At 46.0% G+C, this 27,724-nt stretch overlaps 1 long non-coding RNA gene across 2 annotated transcripts; it reads left to right on the top strand.

Moving 5' to 3' along the window:
* The first annotated feature begins 914 nt into the window (after positions 1–914).
* Positions 915–27,171, top strand: LOC115504088. 2 transcript variants are annotated; one of them, XR_004343037.1, is made up of 5 exons: positions 915–1,096; positions 15,633–15,731; positions 25,283–25,398; positions 25,828–25,880; positions 26,647–27,171. It is a non-coding gene; the product is annotated as an uncharacterized LOC115504088 (long non-coding RNA). The 2 variants fall into 2 exon arrangements; XR_004343036.1 differs by having other exon boundaries at positions 25,740–25,880.
* The last annotated feature ends 553 nt before the right edge of the window (positions 27,172–27,724 follow it).

Raw genomic sequence — 27,724 nt, 5'->3', positions numbered from 1 at the left:
AATAAAGGGGCGCCTGGGTGGCTCAGTGGGTTAAGCATCCGACTTCAGCTCAGGTCATGATCTCACAGTTTGTGGGTTCGAGCCCCGCGTCGGGCTCTGTGCTAACAGCTCAGAGCCTGGAGCCTGTCTCGGATTCTGTCTTCCTTTCTCTCTGCCCCTCCCCCATTCACACTCTGTCTCTGTCTTTCTCAAAAATAAACAAACATTAAAAAGATAATAATAAAATAAAAAGAAAGGCACAGACATGGAAAAGGCTTACAAAACCAGTAATAATCTAGTTTGACTTGAACCACATTTTTTTTCTTTCTATTGATGAGATAGTGCCATCTAGTTTGGCTTTCTAAATAACTTTATAGGCACTTCCTGTCTGAGTGACCTTGGGCACATTAGTAAGACTCTTTGAGCATCAAAAATGGAGATGATAACAGAAATTCCTGAGGTTTGCTTTCAAGATTCAATGAGAATAAATGAGAAAAGAACTGAGTTCCTCACACATCCACGAAATTACTCAATATAGACTGGCACTAAAAAAAAAAAAAAAAAAATTAGTCCTCAAGGGGCCTGAGAAAGTGATCCTGGATTAGCCTCCAACCTTGGAATTGGGAGGTCTATAGGAGCCACAGTGCATGTGACATCTCTCAGCTAAACTCTGGAAACTTCACATCCGTTTAAAGTAAGTAGCATTTGGGGCGCCTGGGTGGCGCAGTCGGTTAAGCGTCCGACTTCAGCCAGGTCACGATCTCGCGGTCCGTGAGTTCGAGCCCCGCGTCAGGCTCTGGGCTGATGGCTCAGAGCCTGGAGCCTGTTTCCGATTCTGTGTCTCCCTCTCTCTCTGCCCCTCCCCCGTTCATGCTCTGTCTCTCTCTGTCCAAAAATAAATAAATGTTGAAAAAAAAAAAATTTAAAGTAAGTAGCATTTGATGACTGAAGAAAATGTGAGTTAATGTATACTTTCTTCTTTTTTTTTTTTTTCATAGGCTCCATGCCCAACGTGGGGCTGGAACTCAGGACCTCAAGATCAAGAATTACATGCTCCACAGACTAGGGCAGCCAGGTGCCCCTGCACTTTGATTTTTAACACCTTCCAGACTTTCAGGTATGTATACATAAAGACTTTTTTTTTAAGTTTTTTTTTAACATTCATTTATTTTTGAGAGAGAGAGCGTGAGTGGGTGAGGGGCAGAGAGAGACGGAGACACAGAATCTGAAGCAGGCTCCACGCTCTGACCTGTCAGCACACAGCCCAATGCAGGGCTCGAACAAACGTCGAGATCATGACCTGAACCAAAGTCGGATGCTTAACTGACTGAGCCACCCAGGCACCCCTATACGTAAACACTTTTAAACACGAAAGATATATTACACAGCTTGTTATGAAACTGACCTTTTATTTTCCATTTTGTAATACATCTTTTCCATGCCAACAATATACAGTTGACCCTTGAACGATGTGGAGGTTAAGGGTATGACTCCACGCACAGTTGAAAATCCATGTGACTTTGTACACCCCTGAAACTTAACTACTGATAGCTTTCTATTGATTGGAAGCCTCATCCATCATAACATATACAGTTGGTTAACATGTAGGTTGTATGCTATGTATGTATTATATACTGTGTTCCTACGATAAAGGAAGCTAGAGAGAAGAAAATGTGACTAAGAACATTACAAGGAAGAATAAATACATTCACAGAACTGTACTGTATTGACTGAAAAAAATTTGCATATAAGTGGACCAACGCAGTTCAAACCCATGTTCCTTAAATGTCAACAGTAGTCACCTGCTTACTTCTTATTAACAAGTCACATAGTACCCCATGGTACAGGCCCATCATAATGTATCAGTTCATCACCACAAAGCATTTTGGCTGTTTTCAGTGTTTTAGTAGTATAGGAACACGTACTCAGGGTCTCTGTACAACTAACCCATCTTGGCCATCCTTTAATTCCTCCTTTCCTATACATTCCATGAGGTAGAATCCCCTGTAAGAGCACCGTATTCTGTATTCACTGGTTCTAACAAGTACTCCTTGTTTCAATGGAAGAATTCCAATTGCACAGAAGAACAGAAAGTAAGAAGTGAAAAGTTATTCCACCTACCTTGTCTGGCATGTGTCCTATACTCAAGAGCTAACATGTAACCTTTGGAAATGGTGTCCTTGTGTATGTGTGTATGTAACTATACGTATGTATGTCCCCCCTTTAAGGAAAAGCACACGATCATTTTATGAGTACTATCGCACTCTTCTTTCTCAACATAGTTTGACACCATTCCTTGTCAGTACATAAATCCTTTTAAAATATTCTGAAAGGGCCTCCTGGGTGGCTCACTCGGTTGAGCAGCCGACTCCTGACTTTGGCTCAGGTCATGATCTCATGGTTCATGGGATCAAGCCCCATGTCAGGCTCTGTCTCTCTCAAAAATAAATACACATAAAAAAAATACAAAAAAAGAAAAAGAAAATGTGCTTCAGAAAGGCAGAGCAATTGGCACTGGCTCCCATAAATACATGTGTGCCATTTTTCCATAGTCTTACTAATGGTATTAAAAAAAAACCAAAAACTCTGCACTTCGCTGATCAAAGAAATGAAAAAAGGTTATCTCCTTATGGCTGTACTTTGACTAGTCTAGTTTCCCAGGTTGTCATTGGCTTTCTGTTTCGTTTATCCTTTTCCATTTTTCTTGCTTTGAAAATTTTTTTTAAAGAGTTCAGTCTTTGAATTTATAGCTCCTGAGTTTTGCATCAGGCTTAGAAAGGCTTTCCACACTCCCAAGATTATTTGTTCACATGACTGAATTAAAATTTTTTTTATGTTTATTCATTTTTGAAAGACACAGAGAGAGCACAAGCAGGGGTGGGGCAGAGAGAGTGGGGGACACAGAATCTGAAGCAGGCTCCAGGCTCTGAGCTGTCAGCACAGAGCCCGACGCGGGGCTTGAACTCATGAACCACGAGATTGTGACCTGAGCCGAAGTCGGACATTCAACTGACTGAGCCACCCAGGCGCCCCCATGTGATTGAATTAAAACTGAAATGGAAGCCCATCTTTTTCCTTCTCTCTTGGACTACCACACAGCAATGTCAAGAGAATGGGTGATACCCACAGCTTCTCGTGATACATGATGCGTGCATTCATCACAGTAGGCCATACACGCGGCCTCATAGATCAATTACTGCCAGGAAAGCTCAAAGTTAGAATGAAGGGCATGAGTCAAAAGACATGAGAAAAGTCAAATAACATTGTGAGCACAAGAGGTCAATAAAAATAAGATAAAATCAAACATCTTTTACTTAACATTTCACCGCACATACATTTAAAAAAAGGCAGTCCTTTTTGGGTTTTAATACGTTGCCTGCTCAAGTTTAGCACCAGTGTTGGCGTTATTAAGTACACTCTTGAGCTGGTTTCTGAATTTCACTTTTGCTGCAAGACATGGCATCTGGTTCCCCCAGAGGGGGTGAGCTGAGGGAGAATGCCAGGAGGAAGTTCTCCTTTTTATGACCCAGCCTCAGAAGTCATGCAGCATGTGTACAGTCTCTTCCATGGAAGCAAGCCACTAACTCTGGGTCGCAGTCAAGGCCAGGGGGACTGGCTCCACCTTTGAAGGGAGGCATGCCATAGAAATGGGGATATACTTTAAAACACCACATCTCGATTGTACCCGTGCTGCACTCAGCTTCCTACTGAGGGTGAGATTCTATGACCGTGCAGTCCTGGACTCCAAAGGTGGGGTGGCTTGTTGGAGATGCGGGTGACTCCCCCCACTCACATTTCAGTCACCGCGTATGGGAACAGTGATCTGCTCTTCTGGGAGGTGGGGGAAGGAGTGTGGGAGGGACGTGTTCTGATTCCTTCTCATGACTTTCCTGTGATCAAATGTGGTCACAACTCACCTCACTTGGTAAATTAAAGGGACGTGTTTCTCGCTAAACTCTTGTTTTCTGTAGAAACACAGAAAACAAATTGTGAAAGAAGATTTTTGACAGATTTGAAACCTTATATGTTCTCCTCCCCTTGCTATGAAATGCAGCTTACCTTGGGCAAATAATTCTACCTTTCTTAAGAAAAAGAGAAAATACTGCTAATCTTGCGGTGCCTGGGTGACTCAGTTGATTGAGCATCCGACTCTTGATTTCAGCTCAGATCATGAACCCGGGGTCATGAGATATAGCCAGCTTAAGATTCTCTCTCTCTCTGTCTCTCTCTCTCTCTCTCTCTGTCTCTCTCTCTCTCTCCCCTCCCCCCCCCCCCAGAGAAAAAGAAAGAAAAAATACTGCTAGTCTGTTTATAACACAGAAAAAAGTGTCAGAGAATCTCAGACCTTGTGGGGGAAATTATAGATTCTCCCAAAGGTCTCTCAAAACTGAGCACAGAATGGGATAATGTAAGCATGTTGGAGACTGCATGCTTCTCTCCCAATATCCATTCGACAGTTATTTTTTGCAAACAGAGCCTAAATTGTATTCAAGTGGGCAGTGTGCCCAGCTTAAGGACTACATTTCCCAGCCTCCTTTGCAAGGAAGGGAGGATGATGAAATCATAAGAGGAAGTCATTGGGTGGGGCTTCCAGGAAAGCTTTTTAAAAGGAAGTGACTTAGCTTGGTCTCTTGCTCTTGCTACTTCCTCCTTCCTGTTGCCTGGAACTCAAACAAGGTAGCCAGGGCTGCAGCAGCCATCTTTGACCATGAGGTAACCTTGAGGAAGGCAGCCATATGCCGAGAATAGTGGAGCAGAAAGGAGGAAGTCTGATGAATTTGTGGATGTCCTCAGACCACTATTTAAGTAAAAAAAAGCCCTCTAGTTTATATGAGCAGCTGTGGTTGGGTCTCTGCACCAACAGCTAAACGCAATCCATTGCTCGTTATATGTAAAGGACGTAGTAATCTGCGCAGTGCTAAATAAATGTAATCTCCTGTAGCTTGGGGAAATTTGAGGTTGCTGGTTGTGCTTCCTCTTTGCTTTTACCCACCTTTTATGCAACTTTGCCCCATTACAACAGCGTGTTCCTTCCAGGGCTGGTGTTCAGCCTGGAACTATAGCTGCAAGTTGCTGCCAGTTATCAGATAGTACTCCGGTTAGGAACGATCTCTCTTTCTGGCTCCTCTCTGAGGGGTGAATCACAGGCAATTAAGTGCATTCAGAAAGACAGCCCGTGGCCTTTCCGACTTGTGAGAACTCTGCCTGTGGTGCCCAGGGCTTGGGCTGAAGGCACGCTTCAGCCCGGTGGTGATGTCACTGTGAAAAGTCTCATGATAACGCTGTTTCTCAGGCCTCCGGCTTCTGCCTGCTAAGTGATTCCTTCACTTTCCTAAAATCCGTGGGGGTTTTTTAAATGTTTGTTTTTGAGAGAGAGGGAAAGAGAACACGAGCCAGGGAGGGGCAGAGAGAGAGGGAGACAGAGAATCCCAAGAAGGCTCTATGCTGTCCACGCAGAGCCCAACACAGGACCCCAACTCACGAACCATGAGATCATGACCTGAGCTGAAACCAAGAGTCAGATGCCTAACAGACTGAGACACTCAGGTGCCCCCCAAAACCAGTTTTAAAATGGCACAGCTCTCAGGGGCGCTGGGGTGGCTCATTCGGTTCAGCATCCAACTTCAGCTCAGCCCATGATCTTGCAGTTCATGAGTTCGCGCCCCATGTCAGGCTCTGTGATGACAACTCAGAGCCTGGAGCCACTTCAGATCCTGTGTCTCCCTCTCCCTCTCTCTACCCGTCCTCTACTTGTGTGTGCGCTCTCCTCTCTCTCTCAAAAATAAACATTTAAAAAATAAAATAAAGTAATAAAATGGCACAGCTCTGAAAAACAAAGGCTCAGTTCCGTTTGCCAGCCTGGGTCTCACTAGAGAAACAGCTTCTCATTGAGGCAAGATGTCTATGCAGTGGAGTCACAGTACCTGACCGAAACCAGCATCCTGAAACAGTAAGGCAGGCTCTCGAATTCAATCCCCAGCTCTGTGATTCTCACCTGAACCCCCCCCCTCCCCCCGGTCGATCTCATTCAAATGCACAGTCCAGTTCCACACAGCTGGGGTGCGCCCTGGGTGGGTGCGCATCCAATAAGCCCCCAGCGATGCCCGTGCCCCAATGCACAGACGGCATCTTGAGTGGGAAGGCATTTGCTGGCTGTTCTCAAAACACAGTCCCAGGCTGTCAGGCACCTTCTTGTCATTTAGGTCTCAGTTCACATGTCACTTCCTCTGAGCAGTCCTCCTTGACCGGGCGTTCCACAGCAGAGTCTCCCAGCCCCCATCACTTCTACCTCACCCACATTTCACCTGCAGCACATGCCCCCCCCATGCACCGCATGTTTATATGCATCTTCCCCCCCGCCCCCAACCTCCACTACAATTGACATAGGATCAGGTCAACTGATTCTCTGTCACAAATTTAGAATTTGGGTGGAGACCAGAAATTGGGAGCTAAGTAACATTAATGGCTAGGTGATTCTTTTTTTTTTTTTTTTTAATTTATTGTCAGATTGGTTTCCATACACCAGTGCTCATCCCAACAGGCGCCCTCGTCAATGCCCATCACCCACTTTCCCCTCTCCCCCACCCCCCCATCAACCCTCAGTTTGTTCTCAGTATCCCAGAGTCTCTTATGGTTTGCCTCCCTCCCTCTCTGTAACTTTTTTTCCCCTTCCCCTCCCCCATGGTCTTCTGTTAAGTTTCTCAGGATCCACCTATGAGTGAAAACATGGTATCTGTCTTTCTCTGCCTGGCTTATTTCACTCAGCATAATACCCTCCAGTTCCATCCACATTGCTGCAAAAGGCCAGATTTCGTTCTTTCTCAAGTACTATTCCACTGTATATATAAACCACATCTTCTTTATCTGTTTGTCAGTTGATGGACCTTTAGGATCTTTCCATAATTTGCCTATTGTTGAAAGTGCTGCTATAAGCATTGGGGTACATGTACCCCTATGCATCAGCACTCCTATATCCCTTGGGTAAATGCCTGGTAGCACTATTGCTCGGTCGTAGGATAATTGTATTCTTAATTTTTTGAGGAACCTCCACACTATTTTCCAGAGCGGCTGCACCAGTTTGCATTCCCACCAGCAGTGCAAGAGGGTTCCCATTTCTTCACATCCTCGCCAACACCTATAGTCTCCTGATTTGTTCATTTTAGCCACTCTGACTGGTGTGAGGTGGTATCTGAGTGTGGTTTTGACTTGTGTTTCCCTGATGAGGAGTGACATTGAGCATCTTTTCATGTGCCTGTTGGCCATATGGATGTCTTCTTTGGAAAAGTGTCTATTCATGTCCACTGCCCATTTTTTCACTGGATTATTTATTTTGGGAGTGTGGAGTTTGTGAGTTCTTTATAGATTTTGGATGCTAGCCCTTTATCCGATAGGTCATTTGCAAATATCTTTTCCCATTCCGTCGATTGAATGGCTAGGTGATTCTATTCCTCCATAATCCAGGACATAACCCAGCCTAGGAGCCACCTCTGTTTCCCTACCCACCCCCCACCACCCCCCCCCCGCTCTCAAATTCATTTCGTATTAAGCTGGAGCTTCATAGTTTCTAATGTTTGCATAATCCCAATGTACTACTATTAGCCTTTTGCCATTTTTCCTTCCAGTCTTTTAATACTTTTTTCCAGTCTTGGGGCTCTTGGATGGCTCAGTCAGTTGAGCATTCTGCGACTTCAGCTCAGGTCATGATCTCACGGTTCGTGGGTTCGAGCCTTGCGTTGGGCTGTGTGCTGACAGCTCGGAGACTGGAGCCTGTTTCAGATTTGTATCTCCCTCTCTCTCTGTCCCTCCCCGACTCGTTCTCTCTTTCTCTCTCAAAAATAAACATTAAAAAATGTATATATTTTTCAAGTCTTTTATATTAACATAATTATTTCCATAATTAACAGCAGGGCCCCTGGCTCCTATGGGCTTGGCCAGCCAGTTGTGCTCATCTACCCAACTCCTTCTCCGGTGACATCATGAGGTGGCTTGAAATCAGCCACCGGGGGGGGGGGCATGTTTACAGCATGAAAATCAGCAAATACTGCAAACCAGAGCTTTTCTTTTCAGGGAGTCAGTTGTTAAGAACCTGTCAACTCGCCATTGATTTGACTTATAAGACATTGGGTTTCCCCAGCCACGTATCCACCGACTAGTTAACACTCTCCTAAAGTGTACTAGATTAGGTCCTTTTAAATGGAAACAGATGCCATATAAATAAACACAGAAACAAGAAACTTCTAGGAAGTGATAAAGTATAAAGAAAATTAATGAAACCACTGATAATGTTGAACGTATTCCTTTTCTCCCCTGCCCCCCATCACAAACAATTCCTCAAGTTTCAAAAAGGTATAAGAAAATGGGACACCTGGCTTGCTCAGTCAGTTAAGCATCCGACTCACTGGTTCATGAGTTCAAGCCCCAAGTCGGGCTCTGTGCTGACAGAGTGGAGCCTGCTTGGGATTCTCTGTCTCCCTCTCTTTGTCCTCCCCTGCTCATACTCCCTCTCTCTCTCTTAAAAATACATAAATAAACATTTTTAAAAATGCCTAAGAAAAAAAGAAATAAAAGGTCTAAAGGGCATTCTTCCTAATGGCTGCGTATTATTTACTCCTTGTAATAATAATCTTCTGATGTATTTATGCTTTCCTCGGCAGTTCAGAGTTTCTCAGCCTCAGCACTGTTGATATTCTGGGTCGAATAACTCCTGTGGGGGGCTGTCTCATGCTTTGAGACGTGGCTTTTACCCACTAGATGCCAGTAGCAATGCTCACTGCGCACCAGCTGTGGCAACCAGAAATGTCTCCAAGTCTCGCCCCCTGGTGGTCAAAATCACCCCAGCTGAAGGTCACTGACTCAGCTGGACTTGACCTTAGCAAAGACCTCCAGGAAGGAAGCGCATCTCAGAGAGTGGCCCCATGATCAGTAGCAGGTGTGCCAACTGGGAACTTACTAGAAACGAAGATTCTCTAAAATAAAAACTATAATTAATTAATATAAAAAGTTTTAATAAATAAAAAATAAAAATTTTTTTAATTTGTTTTCATTTTTGAGAGTGTGCATGAGAGCTGGGGAAGGGCAGAGAGAAAGGGAGACAGAGGATCCCAAGTGGGCAGTGACAGCAGAGAGCTCGATGTGGGGCTCAAATTCACGAACTGCGAGGTCATGATCTGAGCCAAAGTTGGACGCTTAACTGACTGAGCCACCCAGGCGCCCCTAAAAAATCTTTTTTAATTTTTTAGAAAGGGGGGGGTAGGAATCAGTTAAGCATCTGACTCTTGATGTCAGCTCAGGTTTTGGTCTCAGGGTTGTGAGTTCAAGCCCCACTTTGGGCTCCACGTGGAGCATACTGAAAGGAAGGAAGGAAGGGAAGAAAGAAATGACAATTCTCAGGCACCTCTCCAGACACCTGAAATCAGAATCTCTGGGGTGGGACCAGGCAGTCTGTGCTTTAACAAGCCCTCCTGGGGATTCTGATGCACACTCCAGCTTGATAAGGTCCAGGGATGAAGGTTTTCAGAATCACAACACTGTTCCGTGCCGTCCTGCAGTGCGTGGTTGTGGTTGCATCATAATCACGTCCCCCCCCCAAGCCCCCCGCACCCGCTGATCCTTGGCTGGTACAGGTGATTAGAGAAAATTAGCTGAGTTCAGGTGTACTTTTGACTTAAGTACCACCTTTCAGCCCCAGATTACCAAACACCACTTATTTTTACCCCAGGGAGGCTTTGGGAGGCTCCAGGGCCAGAGGCAAAGTTAAGAATAGAAAACAAATGGTTCCTGACTGTAAGTTCCAACCACCACGGGGTGTTTCTCCGCTACATGTAAACCGTGGTTTTCTAAATAAAGAGCAGTTTGGTCTTTTCAGAAACCAAAGAACCACAAAATGCAAAGCCAAGCCAAGATGTACCACTAGTCGCTACCTCCTGCTCTTCTTACCGTCTTGTACATTGGCTACCATGAACTCAGTTCAGAAATATGGGTTCACAGGGGCACCTGGGTGGCTCAGTTGGTTGAGCCTCCGGTTCTAGATTTCAGCTCAGGTCATGATCCCAGGGCTGTGGGATCAAGCCCCGTGTCAGGATTCATCTGCACCGCGCAGCATGGAAGCTGCTTAGGATTCTCTCTCTCTCTCCCTCTGCCCCTTCTCCCTTGCTCACGCGCGCTCTTTCTTAAAATAAAAAAAAAAAAAAAAGAAGTAAAAAAAGAAATATGGGTTCACAAGCTTCCTTCCATGGTTCATAAATGGGGGTTCCTACCACTGGAACAAGAATGCCTCTGGTCTAGCAGAGGTGGGGGTATCGCCCCATTCTGGGAAGCATTTGGAATGGGGGGTGGTGGGAGATGGCTGTCACAGACACTGGGACTTGTGGTGTTTACTGGTTAGTTCCAGAATGGTTAAACATCTTACAGAGTAGTTTGTGGGACTGTAGAGTGGTACAATCACTTTGAAAAATAAGCCAAGAGTTTCTTTTAAAATTCAACATACAGGGGGTGCCTGGATGACTAAGCCCATTAAGAACCTGACACTTAGTTTAGGCTTAGGTCATGATCTCATGGTTGATGAGTTTGAGCCCATCAGGATCCATGATGATGGTGCAGAGCCTGCTTGGGATCCTCTCGTCCTCTATCTCTGCCCCTCCCGTAGTCTCTCTCTCTCTCAAAATAAGTGAATAAACTTAAAAAAAAAAAAAAATGTTAATTCAGTATACAGGATGCCTGGCTGCCTCAGTTGGTAGGGAATCTTACTCTCGATCTTGGGATTGTGAGTTTAGAGAATTAGGTAATATCCAACTGTGTGGAGATTACTTTAAAAACAAAAACATAGGAGGGGCGCCTGGGTGGCGCAGTCGGTTAAGCGTCCGACTTCAGCTCAGGTCACGATCTCGCGGTCCGTGAGTTCGAGCCCCGCGTCAGGCTCTGGGCTGATGGCTCAGAGCCTGGAGCCTGTTTCCGATTCTGCGTCTCCCTCTCTCTCTGCCCCTCCCCCATTCATGCTCTGTCTCTCTCTGTCCCAAAAATAAATAAACGTTGAAAAAAAAAAATAAAAATAAATAAATAAATAAATAAATAAATAAATAAATAAATAAAAGCATAGGGGAACCTGGGTGGCTCAGTCAGTTAAGAGTCCAACTTCAGTTCAGATCATGATCTCACACTCCCTGAGTTCGAGCCCCAATGTTGGGGTCTTTGCTGACAGCTCAGAGCCCGGAGCCTGTTTCCAATTCTGTGTCTCCCTCTCTCTCTGCCCCTCCCCTGCTGGTACTCTGTCTCTCAAAAATAAAAATAAACATAAAAAATAATAAAAATAAACTTCATAAAATAAAATAAAATTCAACATACACTCACGATAATACTCTACCATTTCCAATACCATTTCCACCAATACTCCTAGGTATTTACCAAAGAGAAAAGAAAGCCTATATCCGCACTTATGCTTACATGCTCTTCTTTCAAATATTTTTTTTGTTTAGTATTTGGGTGAGGGAGGGCCAGAGACACAGGATCTGAAGCAGGCTCTGTACTGAAGGCAGCAAGCCGGAAGCGGGGCTTGAACTCATGAAGTGTGAGATCATGACCTGATCTGAAATCAGATGCTTAACCAACTGAGCCACCCAGGCACCCCCCTGTGTTTCTCTGCAATAGGCAGAAACTGGAAGCAACCCGAATGTCCAACAGGTGGAAAGATAAACAGACCATAGTGCATCCATACAGGGGACTGCTATGCAGCAGTGAGAAGAAATGAACTCTCGGTCCACAGTACAACACGGGTGAATCTCCGAATAACTATGCTAAGTAGAGGAAGCCAGACCCCCCCCCAAAAAAAAAAGTGCGTGCCTTATGATTCATTCCCTTTACAGAAAATGCAAACTAATCTATAGCCACAGAAAACAGATGAAAGGTTGCCTGGGGATGTGGGGGAGGACAGGGAAGGACCAGAAGGAGGGATTACAAGAAGATTCTATTGTAATCTCCTTTGGGAAAGGAAACAGTTTGGGTGATAGTTATGTTAATTAAGCCTCTACGGGGCAGCTCAGGACCTGGCAGCTGGATTCTTTTCAGCAGAGGAAAAGAAAGGAGGTGCCCAAGACAGAAATGACAGTTTTTTATAACCTACCCTTGGAGGTGACGTCCATCACTTCGGCTGTATTTCTATTCATTGGAAGCAAGTCAGTGAGTTCAGCCCACACCATGGGGAAGGGAATTACACAAGGGCATGAATACCAGGAGGTGTGGATCTTTGGGGACCCCCTCAGAGGCTGCCCAGCACAAGGAACAGGTGCAAATATGTGCATCTTCCCTAGCTCTTCCTAAACGGGGGTGCGTTAACCATGGCGCTGGCAGACCACAATCCCAAAATCACAAGGACATTTTCTTTCCTTCTTAAAAAATACAGCACTTGTATAGCATGGAGACTAGAGTTAATAATACCGTGTTGTACACTGGAAAGTTGTTGAAACAGTAAATCTTACAAGTTCTATTCACAAGGAGAAAGGGTCTGTAAAGCTGTGTGGTGATGGATGTTAACTAAATTTACTGTGGTCATCATTTAACAATATATACAAATATTGAATCGTTATGTTGCATACCTGGAACTAATACAGTGTTACATGTCAATTGCCAGTTAGATCTCAACTGAAAAAAAAAATTAGAATCATGTCCCCTGTACCCCAGGGGTGCTAAGAGCTGATGGTACCAATATGTTTGGCAGACTGTGTTTCTGCGAATTCTCCCAGCAGCTGAAGCAACAGCCTTTTGTAAGAGAACAGGAGAGGCCCAGGCTCAGGGCGGGGTGAAGGATTCGGGGGGCGGTACGCTGCATCCCCCAAATGCACTGTGTGGGTTATTGTCTGGGAACATTCAAACATCTGTTCTAGTAGTCAGGCTACTGCCAGTGACTGAACCACAATGACAAGAAGATCGAATCAGCTAAACCTCACGGAAGTGAATTCCTTGCTCAGGCAGAGCCTGCTCTGGGTCCAGGCAACAATCCATCACAGCTGCTGCCCTCCATGGGATGATGCACAGTGACTCAGGGATGCAGGCAGCTTCTGTCTTGGGACTCCACCCTCCGCGAAGGGGAAGACGAAGCCTGGAGAGTCTTACTTACGGTGGCTTTTTGCTCCCTCGGATAGGAAGTGACACATCACTTCTGATCATAATCTGTTGGCCAGAGCCAGTCATATGACCCTGCCTAACACTATCTCCTGACACCCAAGAACAAAGACCTGGATGTTGCGGCAATCCTTAATAACATTTTCATAGAAGGTCGCCCAGCCACACATAAGATTTCACATGTGGGTTTTTTTTTTTATTTTATTTAGGTTTTTTTTAATTTATTTATTTTGAGAGAGACAGAGACAGTGTGAGCAGGGGAGGGGTGGGGGGGGGGAGAGAATCCCAAGCAGCTTCATGCTCAGTGCAGAGCCCCACGTGGGTTTCAAACCCACGAAAGCCTGAGATCATGGCCTGCGAAACCAAGAGTCGGATGCTTAGCTGATGGAGCCACCCAGGCGCCCCTATTTTATTTAAATCCAAGTTAGTTAACATATAGTGTAATCATGATTTCAGGAATAGAAATTAGTGATTCATCGACAATAAAACACCTGGGGCTTATCCCAACAAGCACCTCCTTCATGCCCATCACCCATTTAGCCCATTCCCCCACCCAACACCCTGCCAGCAACCCTCAGTTTGTTCTCTGTATTTAAGAGTCTCTTATGGTTTGCCTCCCTCTCTGTTTTTAACCTTATTTTTCCTTCCCTTCCTCTGTGTTCATCTGTTGTGTTCCTTAAATTACACATATGAGTGAAATCATATGATATTTGTCTTTCTCTGACTTATTTCGCTCACCATAATATACTCTAGTTCCATCCACGTTTTACAAATGGCAAGGTTTCATTCTTTTTCATTGCCGAGCAATACTCCATTGTACCACATCTTCTTTATCCATTCATCAGTCGATGGGAATTTGGGCTCTTTTGATACTTTGGCTATTGGCTATAAACATTGGGGTGCATGTGCCCCTTCGAATCAGCATTTTTTTGTATCCTTTGGATAAATACCTAGTAGTGCAATTGCTGGGTCTAGGGTAGTTGTATTTTTAATTTTCTGAGGAACCTCACATGTTTTCCCAAGTAGCTACACCAGTTTGCATTCCCACCAGCAGTACAAAAGTGTTCCCTTTCCTCTGCATTCTCACCAATGTCTGTTGTTTCCTGAGTTGTTAATTTTGATTCTACATGTGTTGATATTTATGATAACGCCTTTGTATTAACTTATTTGATCCCCATAATTCCTCAAGGAGGTTGATATTTTTATTCCTATTTTAAAGAGGAATTGAGGCACAATGAAGTTCCTATCCACAGAACACTTGTTTTTGTTTATGATATTTCTTTAAAAATTTTTTTAAATGTTTGTTTATTTTTGAGAGAGACAGAGACAGAAACAGAGTGTGAGTAGGGAAGGGGCAGAGGGAGAGGGAAACACAGATTCTGAAGCAGGATCCAGGCTCCGAGCTGTCAGCACAGAGCCTGATGCAGGGCTCAAACTCACAAACCGCGATTTCACAACCTGAGCCAAAGTCGGACTCTTAACCGACTGAGCCACCCAGGCGCTCAAATAAATAAAAACATTAAAAAAAATTTTTTTTTAAACACACCAAAGCAATTTGCACAGATTTTTAAACAACTATTTAATATGCGGTGTTGGTGGGGATATAGAGAAATAGGCATTTCATACGCTGTCCGGGGTGAGAGTGGAAATGCGGAGGGCGTTCAGCAGTTCGCATCCAAAGATTTCAAATATGTCACCCTAACCCTTCGATTCTATGTTTAGAAATTTATGTGAAGAAAACAAATCTGTATGCAAAGATTTGGTTAGCAGAAAACCCAACCTAGCTTATTACAGAATTATTTGTAGGAACCCAAAACTGAAAATAACCTAAGTGCCCCAAATAGGAAATTAGCTTTAAAATCGACAACCCTGCAGTTCAATGGCATCTGGTGTCGCTGTTGGTGGGTTCGGACCCCATGTCAGGCTCTGTGCTGACAGCTCAGAGCCTGGTGCCTGTTTCAGATTCTGTGTCTCCCTCTCTCTGCCCCTCCCCCTGCTCACACACGGTCTCTCGCTTTCTCTCTCAAAAGTAAACATTGAAAAAAATTCCACAAAATAAATACAAACATTGGTCAATTGTGACAAATACATGATAATAATGTAAGGTGTTTGTAATATGGGAAAATCATGCGGGAAACGCAGACGGTGTAGGGTATATGGAGAATTGCTGGCACTATCTTCACAACTTTTCTGTAAATTTAAAACTGTTCTAAAACTTTATTATTAAAAAAAAAAAAAATCACCCAGGGTGCCTGGGTGGATCGGTTGATTGAGCATCTGGCTCTTGATTTTGGCTCAGGTTATGATGTCACGGCTGGTGGGATTGAGTCCACATCAGGACTGTTAGGGATTCTCTCTCTCCCTGTCTCTCTCCGCCCCTCCGTTGTGCAAGCTCTCTCTCTCTCTCAGAAATAAATAAACATTAAAAAAAAAAAAATCACAACCAATTGTGATCATTTGGTCCACTTAAAAAAAAAAAACACACAAGGGTTCTTGCCTCTAGCTGTAAGGACACAAGGCTCTTCCGATTTTGTCATCAGGAAAACTGCCGTTTGGAAACAGAGCCTGGCTGTGGCCTGTGGGGGCACCAGGGAAGTTGTTGGCTGAGCTGAGGATAAACACCAGCGATTCTATTCTCAGTAAGTGGCTCTCACCCCTAACCATCCTTCCTTCCCCTTCAGTGTGTATCTTGTCTGGGCCTGAATTATCCTGTCTGGCTAAGTCCTGATTCTGGGAGACTTCTGGTGTTGGAAAACATTGGGAAATTTCAGTGGATTTGGCTGCAAAGGGACTTCGTGCTTTTTTTTAAACAGGTGACTGACTTCAACATTAATGCCAATGCTTATGACCGGAAATCAGATGATGCAACGCAAAGCAGGAGCATCAGATTTTCAGATGACATGTGGCTTCAGGTGACAGCCAAGCCACTGGTTTGCCAGCCTGGATGGATGCAGCCCTGAGAAGGTGCTCTTGCAGAAACACCTAGGATACTGACTTATTCAGTGCAGAGAATAACCACCCCAGAGTTGGGAGTTAGGATCTGGCAAGAGTTTAAATTAGGAGAAATGGTAGTTGAAGAGCTTAAAAACACAGGGAAAAAAAACCAGGGTTGGCGGGGGGAGGGGCGCCTGGGTGGTCAGTTAAGCATCGAACTCTTGCTTTAGGCTCAGGTCATGTTCTTGCTGTGTGTGAGTTTGAGCCTTGAGCCAGACTCTGTGGTAACAGTGTGGAGCCTGCTTGGGATTTCCTGTCTCCCTCTCTCTCTGCCCCTCTCTGGCACTCATTTCTGTCTCTCTCTCTCTCTCTCACTCAAAATAAATGCACTTAAAATAAAATTTAAAAAATAATAATACAAAAGAAGAACAAAGGAGTGGCCATCACATCTGTGAGTGTTCTGAGAAATCATTGAAATTCACTAAAATTATTCTGACAACAAAAATAGCAATGACTAGCATGTTTTGCACACGCACCAATGCTATGTTCCCTTTATAAAAGAAACCCTCTGACCCCTCTCCCCACAAAACCCAGTCCTGAGGTTGAGGCCTGAATCATTACATATCCCTTGGACAGGCTTGACCCAAACCAATTCAAACAAAGAAAGCAGAAAGTGGCCAAACAGCCAAATTCTTGGCTTTCACCAAGTTGCTAAACGGGCTTTTGAAACTCATGGCAGAGATGATAATCTTGAAAGCCAAGGCTTTTGATGTGCAAGATTCACAAAAGAGACTTTTTTTTTTTTTAATGACTCTTGGATTGGCTAGACTTGGGAAAACAGCATCGACCGTGAGCTGATGAGCTAGTCCATTTTTCTATTCTTTCTACTTGTTTTTTTTTCTTTTTTAAATTTTTAAAATTTTATTTTAGAGAGGAGAGGAGGGAGTGGGAGGGGCAGAGAGAGAGAGAGGAAGAGAGAGAATCCCGAGCAGGCTCTGTACTGTCGGCACAGAGCCCGATGCGGGGGTTGGTCTCACAGCTGTGAGATCGTGACTTGAGCTGAAATCAAGTCAGACTCAACTGACTCAGCCACCCAGGTGCCCCTGTTTTTTTCTTTAAGTAAACTCTATACCCAACGTGGGGCTCAGCCTCAAGATGCTGAGATCCAGAGTCACATGCTCGACCGACTAAGCCAGCCAGGCGCCCTTATTCCCTCTAAAATTTTCAGATTAAAAATTCTGCTACGGTTAGTTTTAATCTGGAAGCCGGTAAGCCTGCAAGAAGGTTATCGCAATTCGGCAGCAAACAGCCGTTTGGGGAGGGGTGGCCGAGATGGGGAAGATTCAGGAGGCTGGAGAGAAACGGAGGGATATCTGGTGGTAGCCCACTGGACTGTTTCCACATCTCAGGCCTGAAATCTCCTGCATTTCGCTCCTGCTTCACTTTGGGAGCTTCACGCCTGGAGCTGGGCACTTGGGGAGACGCAGAGAGAATACAATCCTAGGTTAGCCACTGCGGTGGTTTCCGAGAAGGGTCTCTGCCCTGGACACCACCTGCTGCGAAGGGACTTGAGGTACATCCAGATGCCTTTGGGCTTCAGTCCAGGTGCCCTGGGAACCTCAAAAGGTTCTCAGTAGGCCGTGGACTGAGCTGGTTTTCAAAGTCCCCTCTACCCCAGCTCCCGCACAGGGCAAGTTGGAGCGGGCTATGAAAATGGACCAGTTAGGAAGCACCTCAGCATTCCTAGTGCTTAATATAGTCACTCTTTCTTCTTTCTTTTTTTAAGTTTATTTATTTTTGAGAGATACAGAGAGAGCACGAGCGGGAGAGGTACAGAAAGAGTCTGAAATCTGAAGCACACTCCAGGCACTGAGCTGTCAGCACAGAGCCCGACATGGGGCTCAAACTCACAAACCGTGAGATCATGACCTGAGCCAAAGTCAGACGTTCATGCGACTGAGCTACACAGGCGCCCCACACCCTTTCCTATTTCTGAAAGCAACCCTGTGCAATGGGAATTGGTTTTCTCATTGGGAAAGCAGGGAATCTGAGATCAGAGAGATTGAGTGAAGGACCCAAGGTCACACAGCAATTAATTACCTGTAAGGTTGCCAGATGAAATGCAACCCACGCATGGAACATACTTATACTAAGAAGTTATTCACTGTTTATCTGAAAGTCAGATGTAACTGTCTGACCTATGCTTTGATTTGCTAAATCTGGCAACCCTAATTACTGACCCAGCCAGGATTTGAGGCCAGGGTCCCACTCCAAAGTCCCGGTCCTTCCTCCAAACGGCCCCAACTCTAAGGCAAGCATTGGCTTTGGTTCATCTCCATATCCCTACTCATTGCCTTACTGGGGCCTTGCCATCAGCCAGAGGGTCCCCCGGAAATTTTGTCTTGTGAGTATAGAAGTGGGTGAGCAGGGGCACCTGGGGGGCTCAGTCAGTTGAGTAATGCTCAGGTCATGATCTCAAGGTTGTGAGTTCGAGGCCCGTGTCAGACTCTGTGCTGACAGTGGGGGAGCCTGCTTGGGATTCTCGGTCTCCCTCTCTCTCTGCCCCTCCCTCTAAATAAATAAATAAAACAGAAAAAGAAGTGGGTGTACAATGTCAGAGAATTTGGAGACCTTCCTGGAGAATCCAAAATATTGGTATAGTGAGCCTGGTATAGTGGGTAAGAGCACCCATTCTGAAGACTGGGTTCAGGTCCTGCCACTGTCACTTACCTACCAACTGTGTGAATTTGGGCAAGTCACTTAAGCCCCTGTGCATCTGTAAAACGGGGGCGGTAATCCTAGCACTAATAGTAATAACATTCTTCATAGGACTATTTCTAGGACTGTTTCTAGTAAACTCACATAACACCATGCATCATATAGAGGAAGATCATGGGAAATGCTAGCTGCGATGACGAGCCAAGAGTAAGATAAAGAGGAAACCAAAATGCCGTAAACCCTCTTCACCCTGCCAGGGACGCCCTGAGAATTCTTTTCCAGGGTGGGAATTGTTTTACTCCCTGTTGGCTCTGTTGGGGTGCATAGACCTCTGCTCCCAGAAGGGGGCGCAGTAAATATCGCTTCAATAAGCGAAGGAGCCAGGAGAGGAGTTTCTCAGGGACCAGAGTCCACCTCTTACAATAACCCCAAACCAAAAGAATCCCACAAAAGCAAAAGCTGTATCAGAGGGCAGTAATCTGAGGGACGACTCCAGAATGTGACAGTGGGTGAGGCCAAGCATCTCATTGAAAAGGGTGTGTGCGTGTGTGTGTTTTCTAAAGATTTTATTTTATTTTATTTTATTTTTATTTTTAGAGAGAGAGAGCACGCGTGGGCGAAGGACAGAGGGAGAGAGAGAGAATCCTAACCAGACTCCATGCTCCACGTGGAGCCTGACATGGGGTTCGGTCACACGACCCTGGGATCGTGACCTGAGCCTAAATCAAGAGTTATTCACTCAACCGACTGAGCCACCCAGGTGCCCCTAAAGGTTTTATTTCCAAGTACGCTCCACACCCAATGTGGGGCTCGAACTCAAAACCCCAAGACTGAGATCAAGAGTCACATGCTCTACCGACTCAGCCAGCCAGATGCCCCCAAAAGATTGTGTTTTGTGACAAATGTTTGTTTGCTCAGAAAAAGCAGGGAAGGGGTGGGGGTGGCAAGCCACAACAAATCCTGCCATTAAAGCAAAATTAGTACAGGTCTTAAATTCCAGAGGTCACAAAACAGCCTGGCTGAGGTCATTCATGCCTAATTATTGTGCCTAATAATTACCTTGACTAATTAGAGCAAAGGTTTTGGAGTGTGTTTCTATTCCCAGACATTGAGTCATCAGTGACCCAGAATAAATCATTTCGCTCTATTTGTGTCCTGCGTCTTCCACATGGAAGCACCCTCGGCCAGCCCCTCAGGGAAATTCCAAAGGCCCCATTAATTAATATTTGGAAAACAATGCAATGTGTGTATGTCAGGCCTATAGAAACATGACGTCAATATATTTTGTATGTTGGGTTCATTTATTTAATTATTCAACTACTCTCCAGGGGCACATACTATTTATTAAGCTCCTACACGGAGCCAGTCCCTGAGATACGAAGTAGGAATTCAAAGTGAACAAGACAGATGGGCCCCTGTCCTCATGAAGCTTATAGTCGCAGATGGTAAGTAAGTAAAGCAACAGAGAAAATTATTACAAACTGTTAAGTGCAATGAGGAAAACAAACAGATCTCTGCCAAAGGTACTACAGCATCTTCCTGCTCTGTGCCACCCTTGAAGTGAGGGAGGTAGGCCCAGTATGAACTGACATGGGATGCTTTCTAAAATGTATCAAGTGCAGGGGCGCCTGGGTGGCTCAGTCAGTTAAGTGTCTGCCTTCGCCTCAGGTCATGATCTTACAGTTCGTGGGTTCGAGCCCTGCATCAGGCTCTCTGCTGTCCATGCAGAGCCCGCTTCAGGTCATCTGTCCCTTTCTGTCCCTGCCCCTCCCCTCCCCACCCTCTGAAGTAAATAAATAAATAAGCAAGCAAGTAAGTACAATGTATCAAGTGCAAACAGCAACATGCAAAAAATGCAGGAGGTATGATCCCATTTGTGGAAAAGAGACAATATTTAAGAGACGGTCTGGGTGGCTCGGTCAGTTAAGTGTCTGACTCATGGTTTCGACTCAGGTCATGATCTCAGGGTTTCATGAGTTTGAGCAGTGAGTTCACAGGCAGTTCGGAGTCTGCTTGGGATTCTCTCTCTCCCTCTTTCTCTCTGCTCCTCCCCCACTTGTGCTGTCTCTCTTTCAAAATATATAAACTTAAAAAAATTTTTTTTTTAATTTCTAAAATGAGAGAGTAGAATGCAATGGTCATGTGTATAGAATCTGGGGCCGGGCTATCTGGGTTCGAATCCCAGCCCCTCGTCTCTGAAGCCGTGTGGCTTTGGGGAGGTTACCTCACCCCTCTGGGTCGGCGTTTCCTCCTGTGTAAAAGAGAGATTATGGAATTCGTGGCATATGGTCGTGTAGATTAAATCAGTTCATCTATGTAAATTGCTTTCAGCAGTGCCTGACATGTAGTCAGTGCCCAGTTGGCGTGAGCTGATAGCCCTGTGCACAAATCCACATAAATGCAGAGCAAAGAGGCTGTAAGGATGTGCTCCAAACTGTTGATGGCAGAAGCTGATGGCAAGGAACTTCGTACTTTGCTGTACATCGATTTGAATCGTTAGAGTCTTTCACAAAAATATGTTTGTGTATGACCAGAGTAATAGTTTTAACCCCCTGCCCTCAGATCCCCTACCGTGATGTCCCTTCACAGGTTTCCTTTTGTGGAATACTGTCATTCTTTGAGGGACAGGGCAGGGTCTAGCACGGCCCAACCCCCACTCTTGTGGGGATGGAGAAAGGAAAGCTGCCAGAGGTTAAACCACTTGTGCAGCCTCAAGCTTTGACTCACTGGCCAGACAGGGGCCCACGCCCAGAATCCCGTTACCTCCAACTGCCCTCCCCCCCCCCCCCCGCCCCCCAAATCTGCCTTGGGCCTCAGGCCTCAGCAGTCCATGGTCTTTATGCCCTTAAGTCACATTTTCCTCCTTCTTTAGGCTGAACAAACTGGCTAAATGGCCCTCACTCCAAATGTTCTGTTGTAGCAGAGCCTGGGTGGCTCGGTTGGTTAAGCTTGATTTCAGCTCAGGTCATGGTCTCATGGTTCATGAGATTGAGCCCCACAGCGGGCTCTGTGCTGATGGTGCAGAGCCTGCTTGGGATTATTTCTCTCCCTCCCTCTGCCCCTCCCCTACCTCTCAAAATAAATAAAGTTAAAAAAAATAAAACACAAAGAGGGGCACCCGTGTGGCTCACTTGGTTGAGTATCCGACTTTGGCTAAGGTCCTGATCTCGTGGTTCGTGATTTCGAGCCCCACGTCAGCCTCACTGCTGTCAGCGTGGAGCCCACTTTCTTTGGATCCTCTGTCCCTCTTTCTGCTTTGGATACTCTGTTCCCCGCCCCTGCCCCTCCCACTCTCTCTCTCTCTCTCTCTCTCTTTCTCTCTCAAAAATACATAAATACATAAACATTTTTTTAATGAAAACAAAAAACAAAAAAGAAAGAAATGTCCTGTTCTGTCCTCTTGCCAAACCTGGGAAGCAGACAATATTTCCTCATTTTTCAGGTGAGGAAATTGGAGAACAGAATGGTCACGTAGCATGCCAAGGGCACACAGCTAATAAGCAGCAGAGCTGGGTTTCACAGCCATCTCTTTCTGATGTTAAGGCTGTGTTCTTTTTTAAAAAGTGACTTAATTAGTGGGTTGTTTTTTTTTTTTTTACTAATTTTTATTTCCATGTTTTGCTAAATAAGTTAAAAATTTTTTTAAATGTTTATTTATTTTTGAGGGAGAGAGACTGAGCAAGGAAGGAACAGAGACAGAGGGAGACACAGAATCCGAAGCAGGCTCCAGGCTCTGAGCTGTCAGCACAGAGCCCAATGCGGGGCTCGAGCTCATGGACCGCGAGATCATGACCTGAGCCGAAGTCAGACGCTCAACCAACTGAGCCATCCAGGCACCCCAGGGTTTTTTGTTTTTTTAGATTTAATTAGCGTTTTTTTTTTTTAATTTTATTATTTTATTTTTATTTTTGGGACAGAGAGAGACAGAGCATGAACGGGGGAGGGGCAGAGAGAGAGGGAGACATAGAATCGGAAACAGGCTCCAGGCTCCGAGCCATCAGCCCAGAGCCTGACGCGGGGCTCGAACTCACGGACCGCGAGATCGTGACCTGAGCTGAAGTCGGAGGCTTAACTGACTGAGCCACCCAGGCGCCCCTTAACTAGCGTTTTTAAATAAGTTACTCCCGGCACCATCCATCCAAGAAAACCTAAAAGCTGGACTGCTGTCTGAGGTTTTACCGCTGCCAGCGTTCAGACCTTACAGGGGCCTCGGATTCTTGCTTCCAGGATCTACGTGTCTCTCTGGGCCCTGCTGGCCTGGACCGAATGTGTGGTTTTGCCTGGATCAGACTGTCCCAGCCAAGAGGGCAGAGTCAAGATGAGGAAGGAGCCTTGGACTATGTTGAGCCCCTGGCTTCACCCCAGGGAAGAGCCCAGCAAGGCCAAGAACCAGAGTATGAAAGAGTCAGCACATAGGGAAGCAGAAACGATGACTCAGCTCCGGGTCATGATTTCCCTCTTCCTTGCCTGAGACATGAGTCATGGCCTGTACGTCTTTAATTTTCTGACTTCTAACTCATCCCAGCAGGGAATGGGAAGCTGATGAAGGAAAGCTCCCTGCAGCATGGGCCGTGGCCCCAGATGGCCCGACTTCAAATTCTGTCTTCCACTTACTAATCGTGGGACCTTAGCAAATCACTGAGCCTGCATTTCCCCGTCTGTGAGCTGCAGATGCTAACGCCTATCTTGCTATGTTCCTCCGCCTAATCAGGATTCACTGAGCACCTACCACGTGCCAGGCAAGGCGCTGTGGTAGTAAATAAAACAGACAAAACTCCTGCCCCCATGAAGCTTACATTCCAGGGAGAAAAAACAACAATGAACAAATTTGTGTATGTCACATTGTAACGTATATGTCACATTGTAACATATGACATTGTAATGTCAGCTGGAGACCAGCAGAGGTCTCCAACGGTGAAGAATCCAATGGTGAGGCAGGACAGAGGGTCAAGAAGGTTGATGGAGACAGTTCTATAAACTAGCAGGGGAGGGGCAGAGAGAGAGAGGGAGAGAGCATCCCAGGCAGGCTCCACACTGTCAGCACAGGGCAGGGCTGGAACTCACAAACTGTGGGATCATGACCTGAGCCGAAGCCAAGAGTCACTCACTCAACTCACTGAGCCATGCAGGCACCCCAGTGTTAATCGCTTTAAAGCGAACAATTCAGGGGCGCCTGGGTGGCTCAGCCGGTTAAGCACAGGACTTCGGCTCAGGCCTTGATCTTGTGGTCCATGAGTTCGAGCCCCGTGTCGGGCTCTGTGCTGACAGCTCAGAGCCTGGAGCCTGTTTCCGATCCTGTGTCTCCCTCTCTCTCTGCCCCTCCCCCGCTCATGCTCTGGCTCTCTCTCTCTCTCTCAAAAATAAATAAACATTAAAAAAATAAAGTGAACGACTCAGTGATGTTTGGTGCATTCACACTCCTGTGCAACCATCACCTGCATCTGCTTCCAAACTATTTTCTTTTTCTTTTTTAAATTTTTAAAAAATGTTTATTTTTGAGAGAGAGACAGAGTGTGAGCGGGGGAGGGGCAGAGAGTGAGGGAGACACAGATGCCGAAGCAGGCTCCAGGCTCCGAGTTGTCAGCACAGAGCCCGACACAGGGCTTGAACTCAGGAGCTGTGAGATCATGACCTGAGCTGAAGCCGGACGCTTAACCGACTGAGCCACCCAGGCACCCCACCAAGGTATTTTCATCACCCCAAAAGGAAGCCCTTAACCCACCAAGCAGTCACCCCTCATTTCCCTGTTCTCCAAACTCCCCCATCCCCTACAACCAAGAGTCTGCTTTCTGACTCCGTGTATTATGTATTTCTGGGTTTGAATCCTGAAATATTTTATGTTTCATATAGGGGTGCCTGGGTGGCTCAGTCGGTTAAGCATCTGACTTCGGCTCAGGTCGTGATCTCACAGTCGGTGAGTTCGAGCCCCACGTCGGGCTCTGTGCTGACAACTCAGAGCCTGGAGCCCACTTGGAGTTCTGTGTCTCTCCCTCTCTCTCTGCCCCTCCCCCGTCCCTGCTTACATTCTCTCTCTCTCTCAAAAGTAAATAAACATTTAAAATAAATAATTAAATATTTCACATAAAGGGAAGTACAGAACCAGTGGACCTCTTGTGTCTGGCTCCCCTCACTTATGGTAATGTTCTGGAGCCTCAGTCTGCCTTGTAGCAAGGATCAGACCTTCTTTCCTTTTTATGGCTGAATACTATTCCATCATAGGGATGGACCACATTGCTGATTCCTTCTTCCTCAGGTGAAGGGCCTCCACAAGTGTGACTCTCGAGAGGGGCATCTGGGTGGCTCAGTCGGTTAAGCATTCAACTCTTGATTTCGGCTCAGGTCAAAATCTCACATTTCGTGAGTTCGAGCCCCACATCAGGCTCTGCGTTGACAGTGTGGAGCCTGCATGGGATTCTCTCTCTCTCTCTCTCTCTCTCTCTCTCTCTCTCTCTCTCCCTCTCCCTCTCTTTCCACCCTTCCCCTGCTCTTGTTCTCTCTCTCTAAATAAATAAACTAAAAAAAATGTTTGACCCTCCAGACTCGCGGAGTCTCATCACCGCCCCAGGAGGTGATTCCAGGAAGCTCTGTGAGGGCGTGAAATGAGACAGGGCTCGCAGAAGGACCAGCAGAGGGTTCTCTTGAGGAACCCAGCAGGTTTGTGCCGTGTGCCGCTGGCGGTCAGCTTAACCGGGGCTGGTGCAGTCACCTGAGGGACCATGCAGGGTACAGGTCAGGGGGCTGGGTGCAGGGCGGAGAGACTGAGGCCTCAACCCCCAACTGCTGTCCACACCTGATGCGTGTAACGTTGGAACTTCAGCTCCCCGCGTTTCCAGGCTGAGCTGGAGCGCGCCCCCACGTGGACAGGAGGGATGCAGGTCCTGCAGGGCGGAAGCAGGGAGAGAACAGGAAACCATTTGGCTGCAGGACAGCCAGGGGAGCGAGGGGATGTGTCGCATCGACACCCTTACGTCCACGGTGATGTGTGATCCGTGCAGGGCAAAGCTTCAAGTGCTTCACAAATATCCCTTCGCTGACTCTCCATGACAGCCCCACGAGACAAGTGTTGTTATCCCCGCTCTACAGATGGAGAAACTGAGGCGTGGAGGAATGGCGAACAACTCACACAAGATCCTCCCGTAAGTCAATGGCAGAGCAGGATTCAAACCCAGAAAGTCTACGCTGGTCGTGAGCGCTTCACCACCCTTGCCCGCCCATTGTGTTTTCCCTCCTGTCGGGTCTTCCATATAGATTCAGCCGCCTATTTCCTTCAGGTCGCAGCTTGCGGACCACCTCCTCCAAGAAGCGACCGTGATCACCTCTCCTACTTGTAATGTGTCCATTTCTTGTGGACGGACCATTAAGGTGTTTCCACTCTTCATTTTAACAAACAATCCTTTGGCCATCATCATTTATATACCTGTCTTTGGGCACTCACAGCGATTTCCAGAGATTTCTAGAAGTGAGGACTTAAACCTTCAGAATGTATTGTTAGATTGTTGTCCCCCAAGGGTGCCCCAGTTGACACCCCACTGTCATTGTATGAGCACCCCGTTCCTGTACTTTTTTTTATTAAAAAAAATTTTTTTTAACGTTTATTTATTTTTGAGACAGAGAGAGACAGAGCATGAACAGGGGAGGGGCAGAGAGAGAGGGAGACACAGAACCCGAAACAGGCTCCAGGCTCCGAGTGGTCAGCATAGAGCCCGATGCGGGGCTCGAACCCATGGACCGCGAGATCATGACCTGAGCCGAAGTCGGATGCTTAACCGACTGAGCCACCCAGGCGCCCCCCGTTCCTGTACTCTTACCAACGCTAGCTGGGTACAGCTTTCACTTATCACCCCTGGATGGGAGAGGTGGCAATGTTATTTCTTGTTTGATGTTTTACTTTGCATTTCCCAGATTACCAGTGAGCTCAGGCATCTTTTCAAGTGTTCATAAGGACCATTTCCGCATCTTCTGTGAGTGGAATCTTCTATGAGAGTCTGTGGATATTTAATGTGTCTTTCTCAGAGCATCCTAATTCCATCCGGTAGTGGCCACTTGTGTTCTGTTTTATCAGTCTCCTGTGAAGTCAGATTCACAGCCTTTGACCTAAAGGAAGCCAACAGGTGGACTCCTCCGGGCCATGCTGATTGGTTGAGGACAGGGCTCATGACCCACGAAGGGTCAGCCAGAGAAAACAAGTCCCCATTCCTTGATGTCTTTTCAAGCTATTGGACAGAGAAACTCTGCCTTCCTCTACATTTGATTCAGTGAAGTGGCCATGTAACACCCAGAGGAGCCAGGAAATGAAACCCCACAGAGAAGGCAAAGCTGATGAATGCAGAGATTTTGAGTCCGGATGGTATTATCTGAGCTGCTGGGTCCAGCCTCGTCCAGAGACAAACTACGCTTGAATTCCCTGGTGGTGTATAAATGAATACATTCTTTGTTTCAATTATCCTTATTTTTTGTTGTTGTTTTAATTATCACTTTTTTAAAAGAGGTTAGAACGAGATGGTTGGATCTTTCTTTCTTTCTTTCTTTCTTTTTCTTTCTTTCTTCCTTCCTTCCTTCCTTCCTTCCTTCCTTCCTTCCTTCCTTTCTTTCTTTCTTTCTCTTTCTTTTTTCATTTCCCATCTTGCAATGAATCCTAATGGATCTTCATGCCCAGAAGGAAGAAAACAGATTCACATTCAGCCAAACTGGGCTCTCCAGCCTGAAGGCTCACAGATGCGCTTCTAGGCCGGCCCAGGAAAAGTTAAGTGCAATTTTTTTTTTTTTTAATGCTACACCAAATGGAAGGAAGAAGCCCCACTGTTTTGGAGGGAGGTAAGGTGGGCATAGAAAAGAGAATGCTTGCCTTGACAGATGCTTAGAGACTTATTAAACACGGCAACAACAACAAAAAAGGAGCCTTTGTGATCGGAGCAAACAACAAGGGCGGCAGGCATGAACAGACGTTCTCATTACTTTTTGTTTGACTCAGGTTTTCTGG

The sequence above is a fragment of the Lynx canadensis genome, chromosome E3 (genome assembly GCF_007474595.2).
Source record: "Lynx canadensis isolate LIC74 chromosome E3, mLynCan4.pri.v2, whole genome shotgun sequence".
NCBI lineage: Eukaryota > Metazoa > Chordata > Mammalia > Carnivora > Felidae > Lynx > Lynx canadensis.
The sequence above is the reverse complement of the archived record's forward strand: the minus strand, read 5'-3'. Positions and strand labels throughout refer to the sequence as shown.